General features: G+C 44.3%; 1 protein-coding gene across 2 annotated transcripts in view; it reads left to right on the plus strand.

Moving 5' to 3' along the window:
* LOC146755473 (receptor-type tyrosine-protein phosphatase T-like) overlaps positions 1–17,310 on the plus strand; it is a 176,435-nt gene that overhangs the window by 8,000 nt on the left and 151,125 nt on the right. The window contains exons 2-3 of one of the 2 annotated variants that reach the window (XM_085525445.1): positions 280–506; positions 2,555–2,723. The exons of the other annotated variant lie outside the window; for it this stretch is intronic. The gene's annotated coding sequence lies outside the window, so the exon portion shown is untranslated. The remainder of the gene's footprint in view (positions 1–279; positions 507–2,554; positions 2,724–17,310) is intronic. 2 annotated transcript variants of the gene reach the window in all.

The raw sequence follows: 17,310 nt of genomic DNA on the forward strand, positions 1-17,310 counted from the left end.
TATCTTTAAAAAACAAAACACAAGAACAACAACAACAAAAAGTTCACCAAACATGAACACCACCGAGAAAAATCCTTAAAACAAGCCAAAATCCAAAACCAAGGACATATCTTTATGGATTTGACTTGGCTTCCTATTGCTGGATTGGCTCAGCTTTTAGTAGTCCCTTCTCTCCTTCTGTCTGACTAGCTGCTCTTCTCTGAAGGAGTCGGATTGGCTCTGCTATCTATTTTCCTCAGGGAGAAAGCTGGCATGTGGTTCAGGTGCCTTGTGCTGCAGTTTGCAGGTCTGTGCTGGAAAGCTGACTCTTGAGATGACCTGGGTGAAAAAGAAGACGTCACTCCCTCTGCCCCACATCAGTTTATTTCTTGGACTAATTCTGTGACCTGTTTGGGCATTGTGACTCCAAACAAGTTTATTCATGAAACACATCTTGAGTGTGTCCTGTGACTGCCTTGGAGCTGGGAAGATGATTTGAGGGGGCAAGAAGCCAGCAGTCTGCCTTGGTGAGTTGTGCGCACACTAGCTAGGGTTTGAGTGACCTGGAATAATCAGGCACTGGCAAGGTATACCTGGGTGCTGTGAAAAGGTGTGGATTAGAATTCTTAAGGTGAGGGGAGACTCAGTCCTAAAACTCGCTCCTTGGTTGTTTGTCTTGACTGTTGGAGGCAACGGGCTGGCACTGAAAAAATGCTTAAGTTTTAAATTCAGAACAAAAACCTGCAGCAAGCCAAATCACCTTATTTAGAACTTACTAATTGCTTATAACTTTGCTACATCAGTGAAGACATTAGTTAGAAGCAATTGTGGGGCAAGGAGGAAGATAAGAACATGTTTTTAAGACTGTCTTAATATTCAGTCGTACTAAACAAGGTTGCTATGCTTGAGACAACAAGAGTAGAGGAGAACTGCTGAGAATTGCTCTCCTGCTGGAAGGTGTTTGTGTTTGGAAGTACAAGCACTCTGCCCAAGAGACAGCGGGCTGCAGGCTGGCGTAAAAGCTGCTTCAAGGACAGAATCCAGTGAGAATGGTTTGTATGCAGGTGGAGGAGAACATGAACCTTGGGCACCACTCTCCCTTTTTTGTTTTGTTTCTCTACTCTGATAGGGTTGTGTAGGGCTGGGCTTCTTAGAGGAGTAACTGTATTAAAAACAGCAATTCCTGAAAAGGTCAATTTAGGATACCTTCGTCTTGATCGGTAAACAGACAAAAAAATAGATGTGTGAGTTTTGCTCTTGAATCTCGATGAGCAGGAGGCATGTGGTAATGTGTGAGAAGAGCCTCAATGTGCAGAGCAGCCCAGAGAGACCAGTTCAGCAGCAGATCGGGATGTGGGAGTCAGACAACGCTCCCACATTAATTAATGAGGTGAGGAAATAGAATCACATGTTTTCCAAGTTTGTTCTCCAGAGAAGATTTATCTGGAAAAGCTTCTGTGTTGATTTAATGGAGATGTGCACACTATGAGGTGTTTGTATGAACAGTTCTGAGCTATTTGGATGCATGTCCCAAAAGCAGAGTAGGGCAAGCGGTGAGAAACTTCTCCCCTGCTTTTTTATTTGCTTACCTTATTTCTCACTGAATGAAGGTGCATTGGGTCTGAGGGCAGTGTCTGAGCCAGTTATTCCTCTGTCCTTCCGGGGTACAGTGCCAGTCCCTGCCTGTTCCCTGCCGGGTGTTTCCTGAGGGAAAACTGAATGAGGAGTGGGGAGTGAAGAACCTGTTTCCCCCAGGAGAGCAGCTCAGGGATTTGTATTGAAACAGGCCAATGATTGAGCTTAGTCCTTAACCAAAGTGTTAATGCTGGCAGCTTGCCTGCACAGTATAAAAAAAGAAGTAAAAAAAAAGGTAGGGGGAAGGATGAGGGTGAAGATGTGGATGGAAAAGAAAACACAGCAGCCTGTACAACCCATGCAAAAGAGACAAAATGAATGTGCTACAAGGAAGGCAAGCTTCCTGCGTGAGGTCAGAATGGAGAGGGGAGCAGGTCACAGGCACAAGCTTGAGAAGGTTAGCTTTGAAAAGCACTCCAATGGCTTTTTTCTGTGCTAGGGAGCAGCAGCTGTTGGTTGTGCCTCTGCTGAGGTTGAATTTTGATCTACTTCAAGCTGCAGTAAAAAAGATGCAATATCCTCTGCAAAATGCCTGCTGAGCACAGAGCTGGGTTTGTAGGGATTGCATGGGTAGATCAATCTATTGGCTTATTAGCTAAAATGATCAGGAATTGCATCACAATGGACTATCGATGTCCCATAGCAGCTGATGGCTCTGAATTCTCATCTCTTCTCTTTGAATATCTATTTTATGTATGTATGTATATGTATATACATACATACATGTATATAAATATAAATTTAAGTTTCTTCATAAATTTTTAGGATACAGTGCACTCGTACCTTGTAACAATTGTATCTTCTGAGATAATTGTGCCCTTAATTTTTTCTGCTGGTTGTTTCTTCTAGGCTTGCCATCTGTGGGACTGGCAGTCCTCAGTGGCTTCAAACATCCCAGTGAAATTTGATCTGATCTTTCCTTTTTCTTTGTCTAAACAAGCATGGTCTAAACTAGTTGGTTCAGGGTGCGTGGCACACAGAGCATGCTTGACTGAGAGTTTCCAGGCAGGGTGAGGATCCTTATGAGGAAAATCCATTCTCTTCAGTGAAAGCTGCCTTCAGAGCCTGGGAGCCCTGGGACAACTGCAGCCGTGCCTTGCAGTAATCTGGTAAGCAAGAGAAAGATGAGGCTGATTGGAAAATAAACCGAAATGATACAATATTTGCAATGGATAGCTTTCCTCCTGTCTCTGCATATATTGAAAGTTTGTGCTATTTGATGATGCCTCTCCTTTCCCTACCAAATGTTTTACTGTTTTGCTGCTTGCTCTGAAGCTCTAGCAGAGACCTGCTGTGGTACGTAACTTCTAATCTGAGGGTCAGCAGGTTGGGCTCATTCAACAGCAAACTCTGTGGTCACTAAAGTGTCACTGATGCCATGTCCCGAGATACATCCCAGTAAGGTTTTCCAGAAGTGAAAAGATGACAGTTCTGACAAAGGCCGATGAAGTGGGAATTATCAAAGCAATGTAAAAGGGGAGTGTGTTCAATGAAGAAAAGAGAAGTTTCCTTTTGGGATTGGGGGAAAGGACTGAAATGAAATGAAGCTTTCTTGTAAATATTATAGAGAAACCCTTTGCTGGCTTGGCTGAAAGACAAAGTTAGCATGAAGTAAACCGGACAATGAATTGTACAGACAGTTGGATAGGCAGGCCTTGGATTTCTTCATAAAGACCATTTCCTGTGTGTTGTTAATCCTGTTGATTTAAAAACAAAACAACAACAAAAGGTTTCCTTAATTGTCCAGAAGTTTGCTGGACCCAAACCTTGATGGTTATTACGTATTTTCCACAGATTGCACAAATCTAAGTTTAGTTTGGATGTCATTCTAGCTGACTCTTTTTCAGCCATGCAGTGGAATTTGAATGTGGGTTATTATAGTGGGTCCCTTTTTCCTTTACTGACAATTTTCCCAGCGGTGTAATCAGTCTGTGATAAGTTTTGATTCTGCGTTAACTCTTGTGAGATTGTTTTTATGGATTCATAAGGAATCAGACCTTTGGAACCTGCGTTAGCAGAACAGAAAAACTTTTCCTCTTGTCCTCTGGATGCAGAAACGTCGTGTCACCTAGAAAAAGTGACACAGTAATCACAAGCTGAATGTGAATTTGCAGAAGAAGGCTGTTGTATGGTCCTTAGCTTAGAACTGCATGATGCTTCTTCAGAAGGGAGACCCTGAGGAGGCGTTCAAAATGGAGTACTTGATATGCTTCATGTAAAAACCAATGCCTTAGTGGAAATCATGTGTTGCATTTTAATATTTCTGGTTTTGCTAAGGGAGAGGAGAAAAAAATAATCCAGGTTGCTATTTCTAAATGAGTTCTAGCAGTGACCCATACAGTCCACCTTCTTCTTTTACACAGGCACACAAGGGATCTCTCACAGTAAAGAGTGCTAAGTTTGCATGCTTAAATTTAAAATCCTGTTTAAATAGAGTTTAACTAAGACCTTAACTCTCTTGACATTAGACCTAATAATTATTAGGCAAAGCAAGTACTGTCTTTTATTAAACTAATGGGTAGAGTTGGAAGGAAAAAAAAGACAAGCTCCTGGGTGTAAAAGAATTTGCCTTTTTTTTTTTTTTCCCCCCAACATCTCTTAGCGAGAGGTGGGGAGAATGAAGTATTTTCTCTTTCCATTCAGTGCTTTTCTTGCCCATGTCCTTGATTGACCATAACTCTGTTATATACTACATTATGAACTATTGCTGTTCTGTGGTTGTGTGATTAAAAATGAGAGAGGTCCTGTTGGGGGAAGCTGCAGTCTGACTGGGACTAGACTCCATGGTGAGGTGCAGTAAGCAAAGGAGCAGCATCAGGAAGAGACAGTGAAAAAAGCATGTTTACAAAGGTCAGTTCTCCATGTGGTTTTGGTTTTGAAGACCAAGTACGTAATGCAGTAAGCTTCAGAAGCTATCAGCAGCTTCTCCTAGCTGACAATTCAGGTACTGGGGATAAAAGAAGTGATTTTGAAGGAACTGATGAAACTTGTGAGGTTACATGTCAACATCCAGTAGATGTGAGCTCCCAATTGCCAAGCTGGCCTCTGTGTTCTTTCATTTTTTGAGGCCTGTGGCAGATGTAGGAAAACATGAGGAATTCTGACCTGTGAATTAGGTTGGGATCTTTAATTAGGCAGGGAACACTTAGGAAAAAAATTGGCCTGAATGGGGATTTTTGAGCAATGAGCTGATTTGAGAGGTTCAGGTTTGATATCCTGCCAACTAAAGTTTTGCATTAATACTCAGGCCTCTCTTGCTGCGTGAAGTAGGATGAAATCTGTTTGGGTTTGCCCAGTTTAGCAACATTTTAACTGGTACAAAGCACATATAAACTGTCTGCAGGCTGCTCAGTGACCCTGACTCATGCTGGATACAAGCAGCAGTTAAAGTTACAGCATCCCATTCTCCAGCTATGCCTGGTCTAACAGGGCAATATCTGCTTGAGACTAAGAATGGTGTGGGTCTTCCTGGCCAGTTGGAAGAAAGCTTTAGCACGCAAGCCTGGATGTGGAAACAGTCTCGTCTGCAAGAGTCTCATTTCCATTGTTCTGAGACCTCATTTTCTATAACGATGTGGAAACACTGCTAATGAATTTCAATTCATGTTCATCAGATCTCTTGGATTTGATCAAATATAGGCAGGTCTAGTATAAGACTCAGTAAAAGGGGATTTAGTTTCTCAATAGCAGGAGTTATGTTCTCTCTATTGCCCTGTATTATCCAGCATCAGAACTAAGCTTGGTAGAGCCTGTTGCAAAGGTGGAATGTGCTTAGCTTAAAAACTAGGTCATGGTCTGAGTAGGCAGTGATTAATATCAGGGTTCAGACCATGTGTAACCCATTTCTGTGAAATATTTATATTCTCAAGAAGGATTTTATCATGGGAGGATTTCCCAGCAGGTTAGGCATATACCAATGTAGCCTTCATTTTTCATGCTGTGATTTAACTGGGTCTATTCAAGAAATGAGTAATTGCTACATCATTGTGATTTTTTGCTTTATCTTAGAACTGCAAGTTTACCTGTTGCCTACAGGGTTCTAATATGAACCTGGTGAACCACGAACGAAATGCTGTTTTGGAATGTAGCTGAAATTAAATCTTGATGTGGATCCTTTGCATGATTTCTAGAATAATGTTCTGCAGGGTATCCCATAACACTGCTGTGATTCTAACACTTGCCTGTAAGAATGTTTCCAATGGCATCCCTAACAGCGACTGGGAATCACTGTATGTTTTCATCTGAGATGTGTACTGACAAAACTTTTAGAAGAGTGTTTTGAGAATGTGATCATTTTCTATCACTTCTATTTTGTTGGAGTGTTTGCTGTGATCATAAACATAATAATAAGAAAGCAAGAGGATGAAAACTGAGACACAGGCAAGATCCACGTACTCTACCTGGTGCTAGTATTGCCTCGCTATGAGAATCATTGTTCTCATCAGCCACAGAAAATGTAGTTTAGTTTTGTCTTCTCAAGCTTATCTACTTTACGCAAGCAGCTCTAAGACACCAGGCTCTGTCATGCCTGGTATGCCTGGTAGATAAGTCTACTTCATGCAGTCATTTAAATTACAGTGCTTATCCCTTTCATAGCATAACGAGTCGTTTTTTCATCTTTGAAGTGCTTTCAGACTGTTTGCTCTTAGTTCACCTAACACCTGAGAGACAGTGACTGAGAAACGGAGGTTAAGGGGCTTGCTTCAGGCACAGAAACAGTTGGTGTCTGGGCTAAATTCAGGTTTCTGTACACTTGATTCCCATTCCAGAATTAGGAGCCTCCATTTAAAAGCCAACTAAAGCTTATATCTCCTTTTTGTTTCTTTACTTTTTTAAAGGGTAAAAACTATTTTGTTGCTCCACTGCAGCAACGCTAATGCAAGTTTTAATGTGGTAGCTGTAAGAAGGTATTTGTTACAGGTGACAGCTTAGAGTTTCTCATAATGACAGCTCCACACAAATAATAATCCAGTAGTTCTGTGTTAGGGTTGTCCGATGGCAACAAAATTCTGAGAATCAAAGGTATGGATGTAATTAGGAATCTTGCTAATGATTCTGTGCGTTTTTGTTTTTTCCTTCTCAATGAAATGAGATTCACACAGATTAATTACTACCTGCTATAAATAAACCCTGAGAATGGCAATCTGCATCGCAGTGGCAGAGGGTAGCTGTCATTTAATATATCACAGCTTTCCACGCACCTGTTAACCCGGTACTGTTCCTATGGCAACTACACTGTCACGGTTTGAACTAAAAATCCACCTGCGTCCGTGACAGGGGCCGTGGGCCCCGGAGGGGCCCTAGGCCGAAAGGAAAAAGTTAATTAGGAAAAGAAAACAGCGGCAACGATCTAAGGAGGCACACTTATTTACTAAATACTATATCGAAATACAGGATAACACAATATAATACAATATAATTGAAAATTGAGCTAACGAATCAAGCGAAATAGGAGAGAGAATGAGTCCCGTAACCGAGAGGCCTACTGTGAAATCTGGGTGAACGGCTGAAGGCTCCCACACACTCCCCTGAACGCCAGAACTCGAAAGACGTCAGTCTGTTCTGCGACTGAGTTAATATAGAGTCCAGGTCCCGTGACCCATCGTGTTGTTCCCTGGGAGATGTAGTCTTCTTCTGTAAGTTGCAGATTCAGTAAAATTATTCATGCTTAATATGATGTTATGATGTGGAATACTGATAGCAAAAATTACAAAATTATTAAACCATGACATTCCACCCCTTATTCTACATCATTACATTATGTTTATACATACATACACACTCATATGTATAATTGTGAATAATCAGCAACCTTATTTTTCTCAACAATTTATATTTCTTCCATACAAATCCCTAAGTTGAGAACAAAACTCTATAACCTAACCTACTATTCATTAATTTTGAGAAAATGGCAAAACTGCCAGAAAAAGGAAAACATGTCAGCGGTAGAGGGGAAAGGCAGCGCTAGTAGGGCGTCCCCCACATCAAGGTGCACTCATCCTTTCCCAGCCACCACAGCAGATTTCCTTTTGACTTATACTTCTTTCCATGTGTGCTCTACACATGCATGGCCAGTGCAGGATATAGAGTCCAGATGGAAAACTTGCTTACAGAATGCCTAATTAAGGTATATAGAGAAAAAGTGTTTCCTTAACATTAATCCACTCTATCTTAAGTCCTATACCTAATTGAACTATTCTGTACCTAATTGAAATATTTTCTGAGACTCTACCTATATATCTACAGGAAAATCATTGGCTGCACTCCCCCAACATCAAATTCCCTTGTGGTACACATTGAACATTCCCATTTTTGTCCATCACCCACCACGTGCACCCAGGTCCCTGGGCAAAGGCAGTACCCCGGAGAGGTTTGCCCTTTCCAGATGCTGGAAGGACCCAAACCGTCTTTCCCAACACGCTCTTTATGTGTACTACAGGAACCTTATCTCCCTCCACGGTACGTAGGGAGCTGGATTGATTAGGACCATTGCGATTACTAGATCCTCGAGTGTTGACCAACCAGGTGGCTTCTGCTAAATGGTTCTCCCAATTTTTATACGTTCCGCCACCCATTGCTTTCAACATAGTTTTCAACAACCCATTGAATCGTTCAATCTTACCAGAAGCTGGTGCATGATAGGGAATATGGTAAATCCACTCAATGCCATGATTTTTGGCCCAAGTGGTTACAAGGGAATTTTTAAAATGGGTCCCATTATCTGATTCAATTCTTTCTGGAGTGCCATGCCGCCATAGGATTTGCTTTTCCAACCCTAATATGGTGTTTCGGGCGGTAGCATGGGGTACTGCGTATGTTTCGAGCCACCCAGTGGTTGCCTCCACCATGGTGAGTACATAACGCTTACCATTGCGAGATCGTGGCAAGGTGATATAATCAACCTGCCATGCCTCTCCATATTTATACTTTTGCCATCGCCCTTCCCCCCAAAGAGGTTTCATCCTCTTGGCTTGTTTAATTATGGCGCATGTTTCACAATCATGAATAACCTGAGCAATAGCGTCCATAGTTAAGTCCACCCCTCGGTCTCTGGCCCACTTATATGTTGCATCCCTTCCTTGATGACCTGAAGTCTCATGGGCCCACCGAGCTAGGAATAATTCACCCTTGTTCTGCCAGTCCAAGTCTATTTGAGCCACCTCAATTTTGGCAGCTCGATCAACCTGAAGGTTATTTTTATGTTCTTCAGTAGCCTTACTTTTAGGCACATGAGCATCTACATGGCGCACCTTTACAACAATGTTCCTTATTCGGGCAGCAATGTCTTTCCACAGTTCAGCAGCCCAAACAGGTTTACCCTTTCGTTGCCAATTATCATCTTCCCACTGTTGCAACCACCCCCATAAGGCATTTGCCACCATCCATGAATCAGTATAAAGATGAAGCATTGGCCACCTCTCCCGTTCAGCCACATCTAAAGCCAGCTGAACAGCCTTTACCTCTGCAAATTGACTTGATTCTCCTTTACCTTCAGTGGCCTCTGCAACTTGTCGTGTGGGGCTCCATACAGCAGCTTTCCATCTGCGATGCTTCCCTACAATACGACATGATCCGTCTGTGAATAGGGCAAATTTCTGTTCGTTTTCTGGTAGCTCATTGTATGGTGGTGCCTCTTTAGCACGTGATACCTCTTCTGTAGGTGGTATTTCAATTTTTTTACTCTCAGGCCAGTCCATGATCACTTCTAGAATTCCAGGACGGCTGAGTTTTCCCATTCGAGCTCGTTGAGTAATTCATGAAATCCACTTACTCCAAGTGGCATCAGTAGCATGATGGGTGGAGGGAACCTGTCCTTTAAACATCCAGTTTATTACTGGCAAGCGAGGTGCTAGAAGAAGCTGAACCTCTGTCCCAACTACTTCAGAAGCAGCCCGAACCCCCTCATACACGGCTAAGATCTCCTTCTCAGTCGGAGTGTAGCGCTCCTCAGACCCTTTATATGCTCGACTCCAAAATCCTAGGGGTCGGCCTCGGGTCTCTCCTGAGGCTCTTTGCCACAAACTCCAGGTGGGACCTTTCTCTCCAGCAGCAGTGTAGAGGATGTTCTTCACATCCTGTCCCGTCCGTACTGGCCCCAAGGCCACGGCACGGGCTATTTCTTGTTTTATCTGCTCAAAAGCCTGCTGCTGCTCAGGACCCCATGAGAAATTATTCTTCTTCCGTGTTACCTGATAGAGAGGGCTCACTATGTGGCTGTAGTTTGGGACATGCATTCTCCAAAAGCCCACTACTCCCAGAAAAGATTGGGTCTCTGTTTTATTTGTGGGCGGAGACATAGCAGTGATTTTGTCAATCACATCTGCTGGGATGTGACGACGTCCATCTTGCCATTTTATGCCTAAGAACTGGATTTCCTGGGCAGGCCCCTTCACCTTGCTGCGCTTAATGGCAAAACCAGCTTTCAAAAGAATTTGGATTATCTGTTTCCCTTTCTTGGAAACCTCTGCTGCTGTATGGCCCCACACCACAATGTCATCAATATACTGCAAGTGCTCAGGAGCATTACCCTGTTCCAAAACAGCTTGGATCAATCCATGGCAAATTGTTGGGCTGTGCTTCCACCCCTGGGGTAAACGGTTCCAGGTATACTGAATACCTCTCCAGGTAAAAGCAAACTGTGGCCTACATTTTGCAGCCAATGGGATGGAAAAGAAGGCATTAGCAATATCAATGGTGGCATACCACCTAGCTTCTTTTGACTCCAATGCATACTGGAGTTCTAGCATGTCTGGTACAGCAGCACTTAATGGAGGTGTGACTTCATTCAGGCCACGGTAATCTACCGTCAGCCTCCATTCCCCACTGGTTTTACGCACTGGCCATATGGGGCTGTTAAAAGGCGAGTGCGTTTTGCTAATCACTCCCTGATTTTCTAATTGGCGAATTAGCTTTTGAATGGGGAGCAATGAGTCCCTATTGGTGCGGTACTGCCGTCTGTGAACCACTTTGGTGGCAATTGGTACCTCTTGGTCTTTTACCTGGAGCAACCCCACAGCAGAAGGATCATCTGACAGACCAGGTAAAGTTGACAGCTGCTTAACACCATTTGTGTTTACAGCAGCTATCCCAAAGGCCCATCGATACCCCTTGGGATCCTTGAAATATCCCATCCTAAGGTAATCGATTCCCAGTATACATGGAGCCTCTGGACCAGTCACAATAGGGTGCCTTCGCCAGTTTTTACCAGTGAGGCTTATTTCAGCCTCCAACATAGTCAATTCTTGGGAACCCCCAGTCACTCCATGGATATATATTGGTTGTGTCCCTTGGTGACTTGAGGGCATTAGGGTGCATTGTGCACCAGTGTCCACCAAGGCTTTATATTTCTGTGGTTGAGATGTGCCAGGCCACTTAATCCACACAGTCCAGTATACTCTGTTGTCCCTTTCCCCCCCCTGGCTGGGGGCAGGGCCCCTCTATTGTTTACCTCGTTGACTTGCAGCAACTGGAACTCTCCCCTTCTTGGAAGAGTTCACCTTGGTAGTTGTTTCACCTTGTAATTCTTTCACTCGTGCCTGAAGTGCAGAAGTGGATGAATTACACCACTTCTTCATGTCCTCCCCATGACTACAGAGGAAAAGCAACAAGGCAAGACGTGTAGTCTCATTGTTGATTCGAGGTGACTTATCATCGTCATTTGCTTGAATACGAGGACGTCTCTTTTTAATGGTTGAGATTTTCGATGATACAGGTCGAGAGGAACTCATGTTGTTTAGCTTCCTCAATAGGCGATTGTGGAAATCCTGGTTTCCATCATCTTGTACCACCGTGGATTCATCTACATCAGGCACATTAGCCAATTTGTCAATAATATCATTTTGTGTTCCCTCCACTTCGTTTAACCTTTCCACAATTTTGACAATGGCTGAAGTATACAGATTAACTTCTGTGGCGCTTATAAATAATTCAAGTTCCTGAAGTCTGCCAATTAGTTCATTCACAAAGGGTTTCCTGTCCCCTTTGCCATATACTAATGCAAGTGCACTGGCATGCTTTTCTGGAGCTGCTTTTGTAAAGTCACGCCACATTTGTCGTGGAACGCGGACTGCTTCAGGATCATGTAATTGGTCTGGATCATTACGATTGAACTCGCGGCTGTATAGCATTTCCACCAGAGCATTTTCTCTCAAAAATTGGATACCTTTCTCAATATCAGTCCATTTCTTTCTCTCAGGCTCCAAGTCCCGTTTAAAGGGGAATCTATCTCTTACCGCTATCAACATCCGCTTCCAGAGGGTGTAGGACCGATTTTGGCATGTGCCAATACCTCTGTCCACACGTGGGTCCCTGGAAATGCTACCCAGTTGGCGAGCTTCACTGCCATCGAGCCATGCACTGTTGGCACCATTGTCCCAGCAGCGAAGTAACCAAGTGACCATATTTTCTTTTGGCTGACATGTGTAATCCTTTCTTAGATCTCGAATTTCACTCAGTTTAAAAGATCGATCAATAATGGTCGTAATACTTTGCTCACCTTTTGCTCTATCAAGAGTCCCAGGTGTTGATGGTGGCAACTGTGTTGATGAGGCTGCCCCATCTACAAGTTTGGACTTGAGAAATTCTCGTAAAGAAAAAGTAGCTTTTGGCTCCTCTTCTGACTCTGACCCTGACCCTGATGCTTGTGTTATTTCCTCCAGGTAACCCTCCTTCTTTTTCCTCCCTCCTAACTTTCTCTGCTCCTCTATCATCTTCTGCTCCTCTATCATCTTCTGCTCCTCTATCATCTTCTTATACCCCTCTAACATCCTCTGCTCCTCCAACTTCTTCTGGTCTTCTGACTTCCCCTGCTCTCCCGAGTCCCCTGAGTCTCCTGAGTCCTGCTCTCCTAACTCCCTCCGCTCTTCTAACTCCTTCTGCATTTTCTCTAACTGAGTTGAAACTTGTTTTGTCTTTCGCCCTCTTACAGGGGCAACCAACATTGTATCTGGTGTCCCGGATGGTTGGTCCAATTGGACTACATGTGCCCCCGGTGGCTGGTCAGATTGGACTACATGCGCCCCCAGTGGCTGGCCCAATTGGACTACATGTGCCCCTGGTAGTTGGTTAAATATATTCAACTCACCCTGGAGGGCACATAGCTGGTCTCGGAGAGCGTTCCGCTCAAACTGAACGGCACCAAGCTCAGTCTGGAGGCTGTTGTAGTTGGACTGGAGAGTGTTGTACCTGAACCGGAGGACGTTATGCTCGGCCTGGAGGGCAGTGTGCTCAGTCTGGAGAGTGTTGAGCTTGGTCTGAAGAGTGTTATGCTCGGACTGAAGAGTGTTGTGCTCGGTCCGGAGGGCATTGTGCTCAGTCTGAAGAGCGTTATGCTCGGACCGGAGGGCATTATGCACAGACTGAAGAGTGTTGTGCTCAGACTGGAGGGTGTTGCAGTTGGATTGGAAGGCATCATGCTTGGCCTGGAGGGTGCCGCACTCAGACTGGACGGCGTCATACTTGGACTGGAGAGTGTTGTGCTCGGTCTGGAGGGCATTGTGCTCGGTCCGGAGGGCATCGCGCTCAGTCTGGAGAGTGTTGTACTCGGACCGGAGGGCGCTGTGCTCGGACTGGAGAGTGTCGTGCTCGGACCGGAGGGCGCTGTGCTCGGACTGGAGAGTGTCGTGCTCGGACCGGAGGGCGCTGTGCTCGGACTGGAGAGTGTCGTGCTCGGACCGGAGGGCATCGCGCTCAGTCTGGAGAGTGTCATGCTCGGACCGGAGGGCGCTGTGCTCGGACTGGAGAGTGTCGTGCTCGGACCGGAGGGCGCTGTGCTCGGACTGGAGAGTGTCGTGCTCGGACCGGAGGGCGCCGTGCTCGGACTGGAGAGTGTCGTGCTCGGACCGGAGGGCGCCGTGCTCGGACTGGAGAGTGTCGTGCTCGGACCGGAGGGCGCTGTGCTCGGACTGGAGAGTGTTGAGTTGGGATTGCAGGGAGCTTTTCTCATCCCAAAGTTTTTCTGCGTCAGCTCTAAGATTCTCTTTCTCGTACCAGATTGAGTCTCGTTGGTACAGGAGATCTTTTCTCTCAGCTTCAAAAACTTTTTCTCTCTCTACCTTCTCATCCCAAAGTTTTTCTGCGTCAGTTCTAAGACTCTCTTTCTCGTACCAGATTGAGTCTCGTTGGTACAGGAGATCTTTTCTCTCAGCTTCAAAAGCTTTTTCTCTCTCTACCTTCTCAGTCCAAAGTTTTTCTGCCTCAGCTCTAAGACTCTCCTTCTCGGCCCTGAGACTCTCTCTCTCAGCTTCAAAAACTTCCCTCTCAGGAATGGTATTGACTAAGGCCCGATAAGCATTAGCTAGGCCCAAAATCATTTGTGCCTCCTGAGATCTGCCTGAGCCACAACATTCCTGCCTCAAATATGCAATCAAACTCTCAGGATTCTTCAAGTGTTCAGGAGTGAAGCTCCATAACACTGAAGATGTCTGTCCTTTGAGAATCTCTTCAAAGCCTCTCCACACTCCCTGCCACTCAGTATTCTCTGGTTCTAGAGAAGACTTCCTCCGGATGTTATAAATCCAGATACTGAGTGAGATTATTACAATAATCAACAGTAAGATCAGGGAGATTGAGAGTGTGGCCCACTGATCATTCAAAAACTGCATAAAGGATGCATAGAAAGAAGGAGGAGCACGCTTAAAAATCACCATTTCTGTATAATTAGTTGCATTAGTTGCTCCTTCTGGAGCTGTATACAGATACGAAGTGAGCATTGCTAACCATGCTTTCAATCCATTATACAATTGTATAGCTCCATAAGAAAAAGTGGCTAGCTTAAACATGACCCAATATGTTTGGAGCGTCTCAAAAAAGGAACCAATGGCACACAGTCCCTGGTAAAACAAATTTAGTAGAGAAAACATTTTTTTTTCCTCCAATAGAGAGAAAAAAAGTAAAAGAAAACAAAGCTCAGCAGTATTTATAAAATATACCGGAGTATTGGCAGTCCGCCTGGACTTTCAAGGTCAAGCTCGCAGGTGCAGAATCGCAAACACGAGATAGCTCCTTAACAGGGAAAAAACTCGTAGCTCTGTTAAAAGCTAAAAGAGCAACAGAAGAAAACACAGAAAAACAGCAACTCAATTTGCCCGCATTCTCCACCAAAATCTGTCACGGTTTGAACTAAAAATCCACCTGCGTCCGTGACAGGGGGCCGTGGGCCCCGGAGGGGCCCTAGGCCGAAAGGAAAAAGTTAATTAGGAAAAGAAAACAGCGGCAACGATCTAAGGAGGCACAATTATTTACTAAATACTATATCGAAATACAGGATAACACAATATAATACAATATAATTGAAAATTGAGCTAACGAATCAAGCAAAATAGGAGAGAGAATGAGTCCCGTAACCGAGAGGCCTACTGTAAATCTAGGCGAACGGCTGAAGGCTCCCACACACTCCCCTGAACGCCAGAACTCGAAAGACGTCAGTATGTTCTGCGACTGAGTTAATATAGAGTCCAGGTCCCGTGACCCATCGTGTTGTTCCCTGGGAGATGTAGTCTTCTTCTGTAAGTTGCAGATTCAGTAAAATTATTCATGCTTAATATGATGTTATGATGTGGAATACTGATAGCAAAATTACAAAATTATTAAACCATGACAGCACTGTAGACAGCTGGACTGTGGACTGCACTAGAGTAAGTCCTCAATTCTCTTTAAAAATCAGTGGAGAGGAGCTGGTGGTTCTCAAGGGTGATTCCTCTCACCCAGACACATACATGAGGGTGAGATGACGTGCAGAATACAAGTACTGTTGTCTCTTTACTGTCTTTGCAGCCAGCAGAGGTGGCGTAGATCTCTGCGTTACCAACACATTAAGAATTAAGTGGATCCTGGCTGACATGCTTTCTGTTCCTCCCTGGAGTTGGTGGGATTTCAAAGCATTCCGTTTGAAGTGAGGGCTGTACAACACTCACCAAACCCATCCCGAGCTGCCAGCGAGATGTGAAAGCCGTTCCGCATTTGTCCTAAACTTCAGTGGGCGGCGAATTGCATTGCTTCCACTTGTCAGGTGGAAAAGCCTCACTTCTGGGGGCTCTGACAGGAAGGAAGAAATATATGCATTCTTTTGATCTCTGTATAGAAATGCAGCGTGGAGATTTGGAACGAGCTGCTGTCCGGTGACATCCCCAGCTCAGTGTATCAGCTTAAATGCTGACTCCATCCAGATATCCGGATGTTTTTAAAGATCTTTGTTGTATTCATTTTTGAAGCTTTTCTAGGAAGATAGTTGGTTCTTCTTGCATTTCGCATGCAAAGCATCCAGTTTAAAATACAAATCAGTTTGAAAACAATCCTCTTTTTGCTTTTTTTTTTATATTAAAGAACTTTTAAAGCTTGGATTTAGCTTTTTAGGCTCATTAATATTCACAAACACTGCTTAGTTAAGCTTGCTTTAATTTCTCTGTGTGCTTTCTTAATAGGGATTATAGTGATGTTTGCATTTGCATGTGAGACTTTTACTATTGTGTAAATTATGGTCCTTATTATGGGAAAAAGAAAACTAAATCTACTTTGCTCCCTTCAGTTCTTTAACTCTTAATACCCCATGGGTGTGTTTCTTTTGTGCTTTCCTTATTTATCAGGTGGGTTTTTCAGTTCCCTTTGGGGTTCTAAGCCATCTTTCAGAGGATGAGGAGACTTCTGGTCTCCAGGGAGGCCTGTGACAGGGACCGAAGGATGTCTACCTCTAGAAATTACTGCTTGCTGTCAACCCTGCAAGAGCAAGAGAGCATGTATGGACACTGGGCTGCCTTGTGCTCAGCTCTGCCTTGCTGGAGATCCATGTGGATAGGAGTCAGTGAGTGCCCTGTCAGCAGGGCACGTGGTTGTTGAATTAGAAGCATTAATGTTGGAAAGACCACTAAGGTCATCTAGTCTACCCCCAAACTGTTCACTTAGCACTGGTTCCTGTCATATACCTGCAGGCCATAGGTGTTTGGTCCAGAAGCTGTCAGTGCACCAATGCAGTGCTAGTGCTGAGCAAACACTGCCTCTCAGCTGGGCTTCTCACCTTGGACTTGGTGCATGTGGCTCTTGGCAAGCAAGGAAGGTGGAAGAGAGAATAAGTGATCATCTCTGGGTAGGACCCAGACCACTGTCTGAGGATGCACAGGATGAGCAGCAGCAGCAGTTCAGTGCTTGGGATAACCCTAGGAAAGCTGCAGAACTCTTCTGAGGTGTACCAGCACTCTTTAAGCACTACTGTTGCTTATCTGAGTCTCTATAGCTAGAGCATGAAGAGAGTATTCTCTTTCCTTTCCTCCTTGAAAACCCCAAACTAACAAATCAGACACAGGGAACTTGTACACCTAGGAACGTTTCAAACAAAAAGAGCTTCATTTCCACTGGCTGTTGTGAATGGATGCACTTTGCATCTTCGCTTGGCATCTCTGACAACGTGTACTCTGTAATTTCATGCATCCCTGTAATTTATCACTCACGGTGTGGCTTGTGTAGCAAGAGATGCAACCATCTATAAATCAAATAAAATACCTTGCATAAGTAGTCCTTATATCTTTCTCATGTTATGTTTTCAGGAAAAAAGATGGCTTTTGGTTGGGTTTGCTGGGAATGGGGTTGTTCAGGTTTTTGGAGGGGGAAGCTGTTCTCTGGCAGTCACGTGTGACTTCTTTTTGCATTAGGAGTTGGCAGAAGTAACACATTAATTCACTAAGCAGTTCAGAGCAGCAGGTTCAG

The sequence above is a fragment of the Coturnix japonica genome, chromosome 32, assembly GCF_054131305.1.
Source record: "Coturnix japonica strain WE chromosome 32, WE-NBRP24, whole genome shotgun sequence".
Taxonomy (NCBI): Eukaryota; Metazoa; Chordata; class Aves; order Galliformes; family Phasianidae; genus Coturnix; species Coturnix japonica.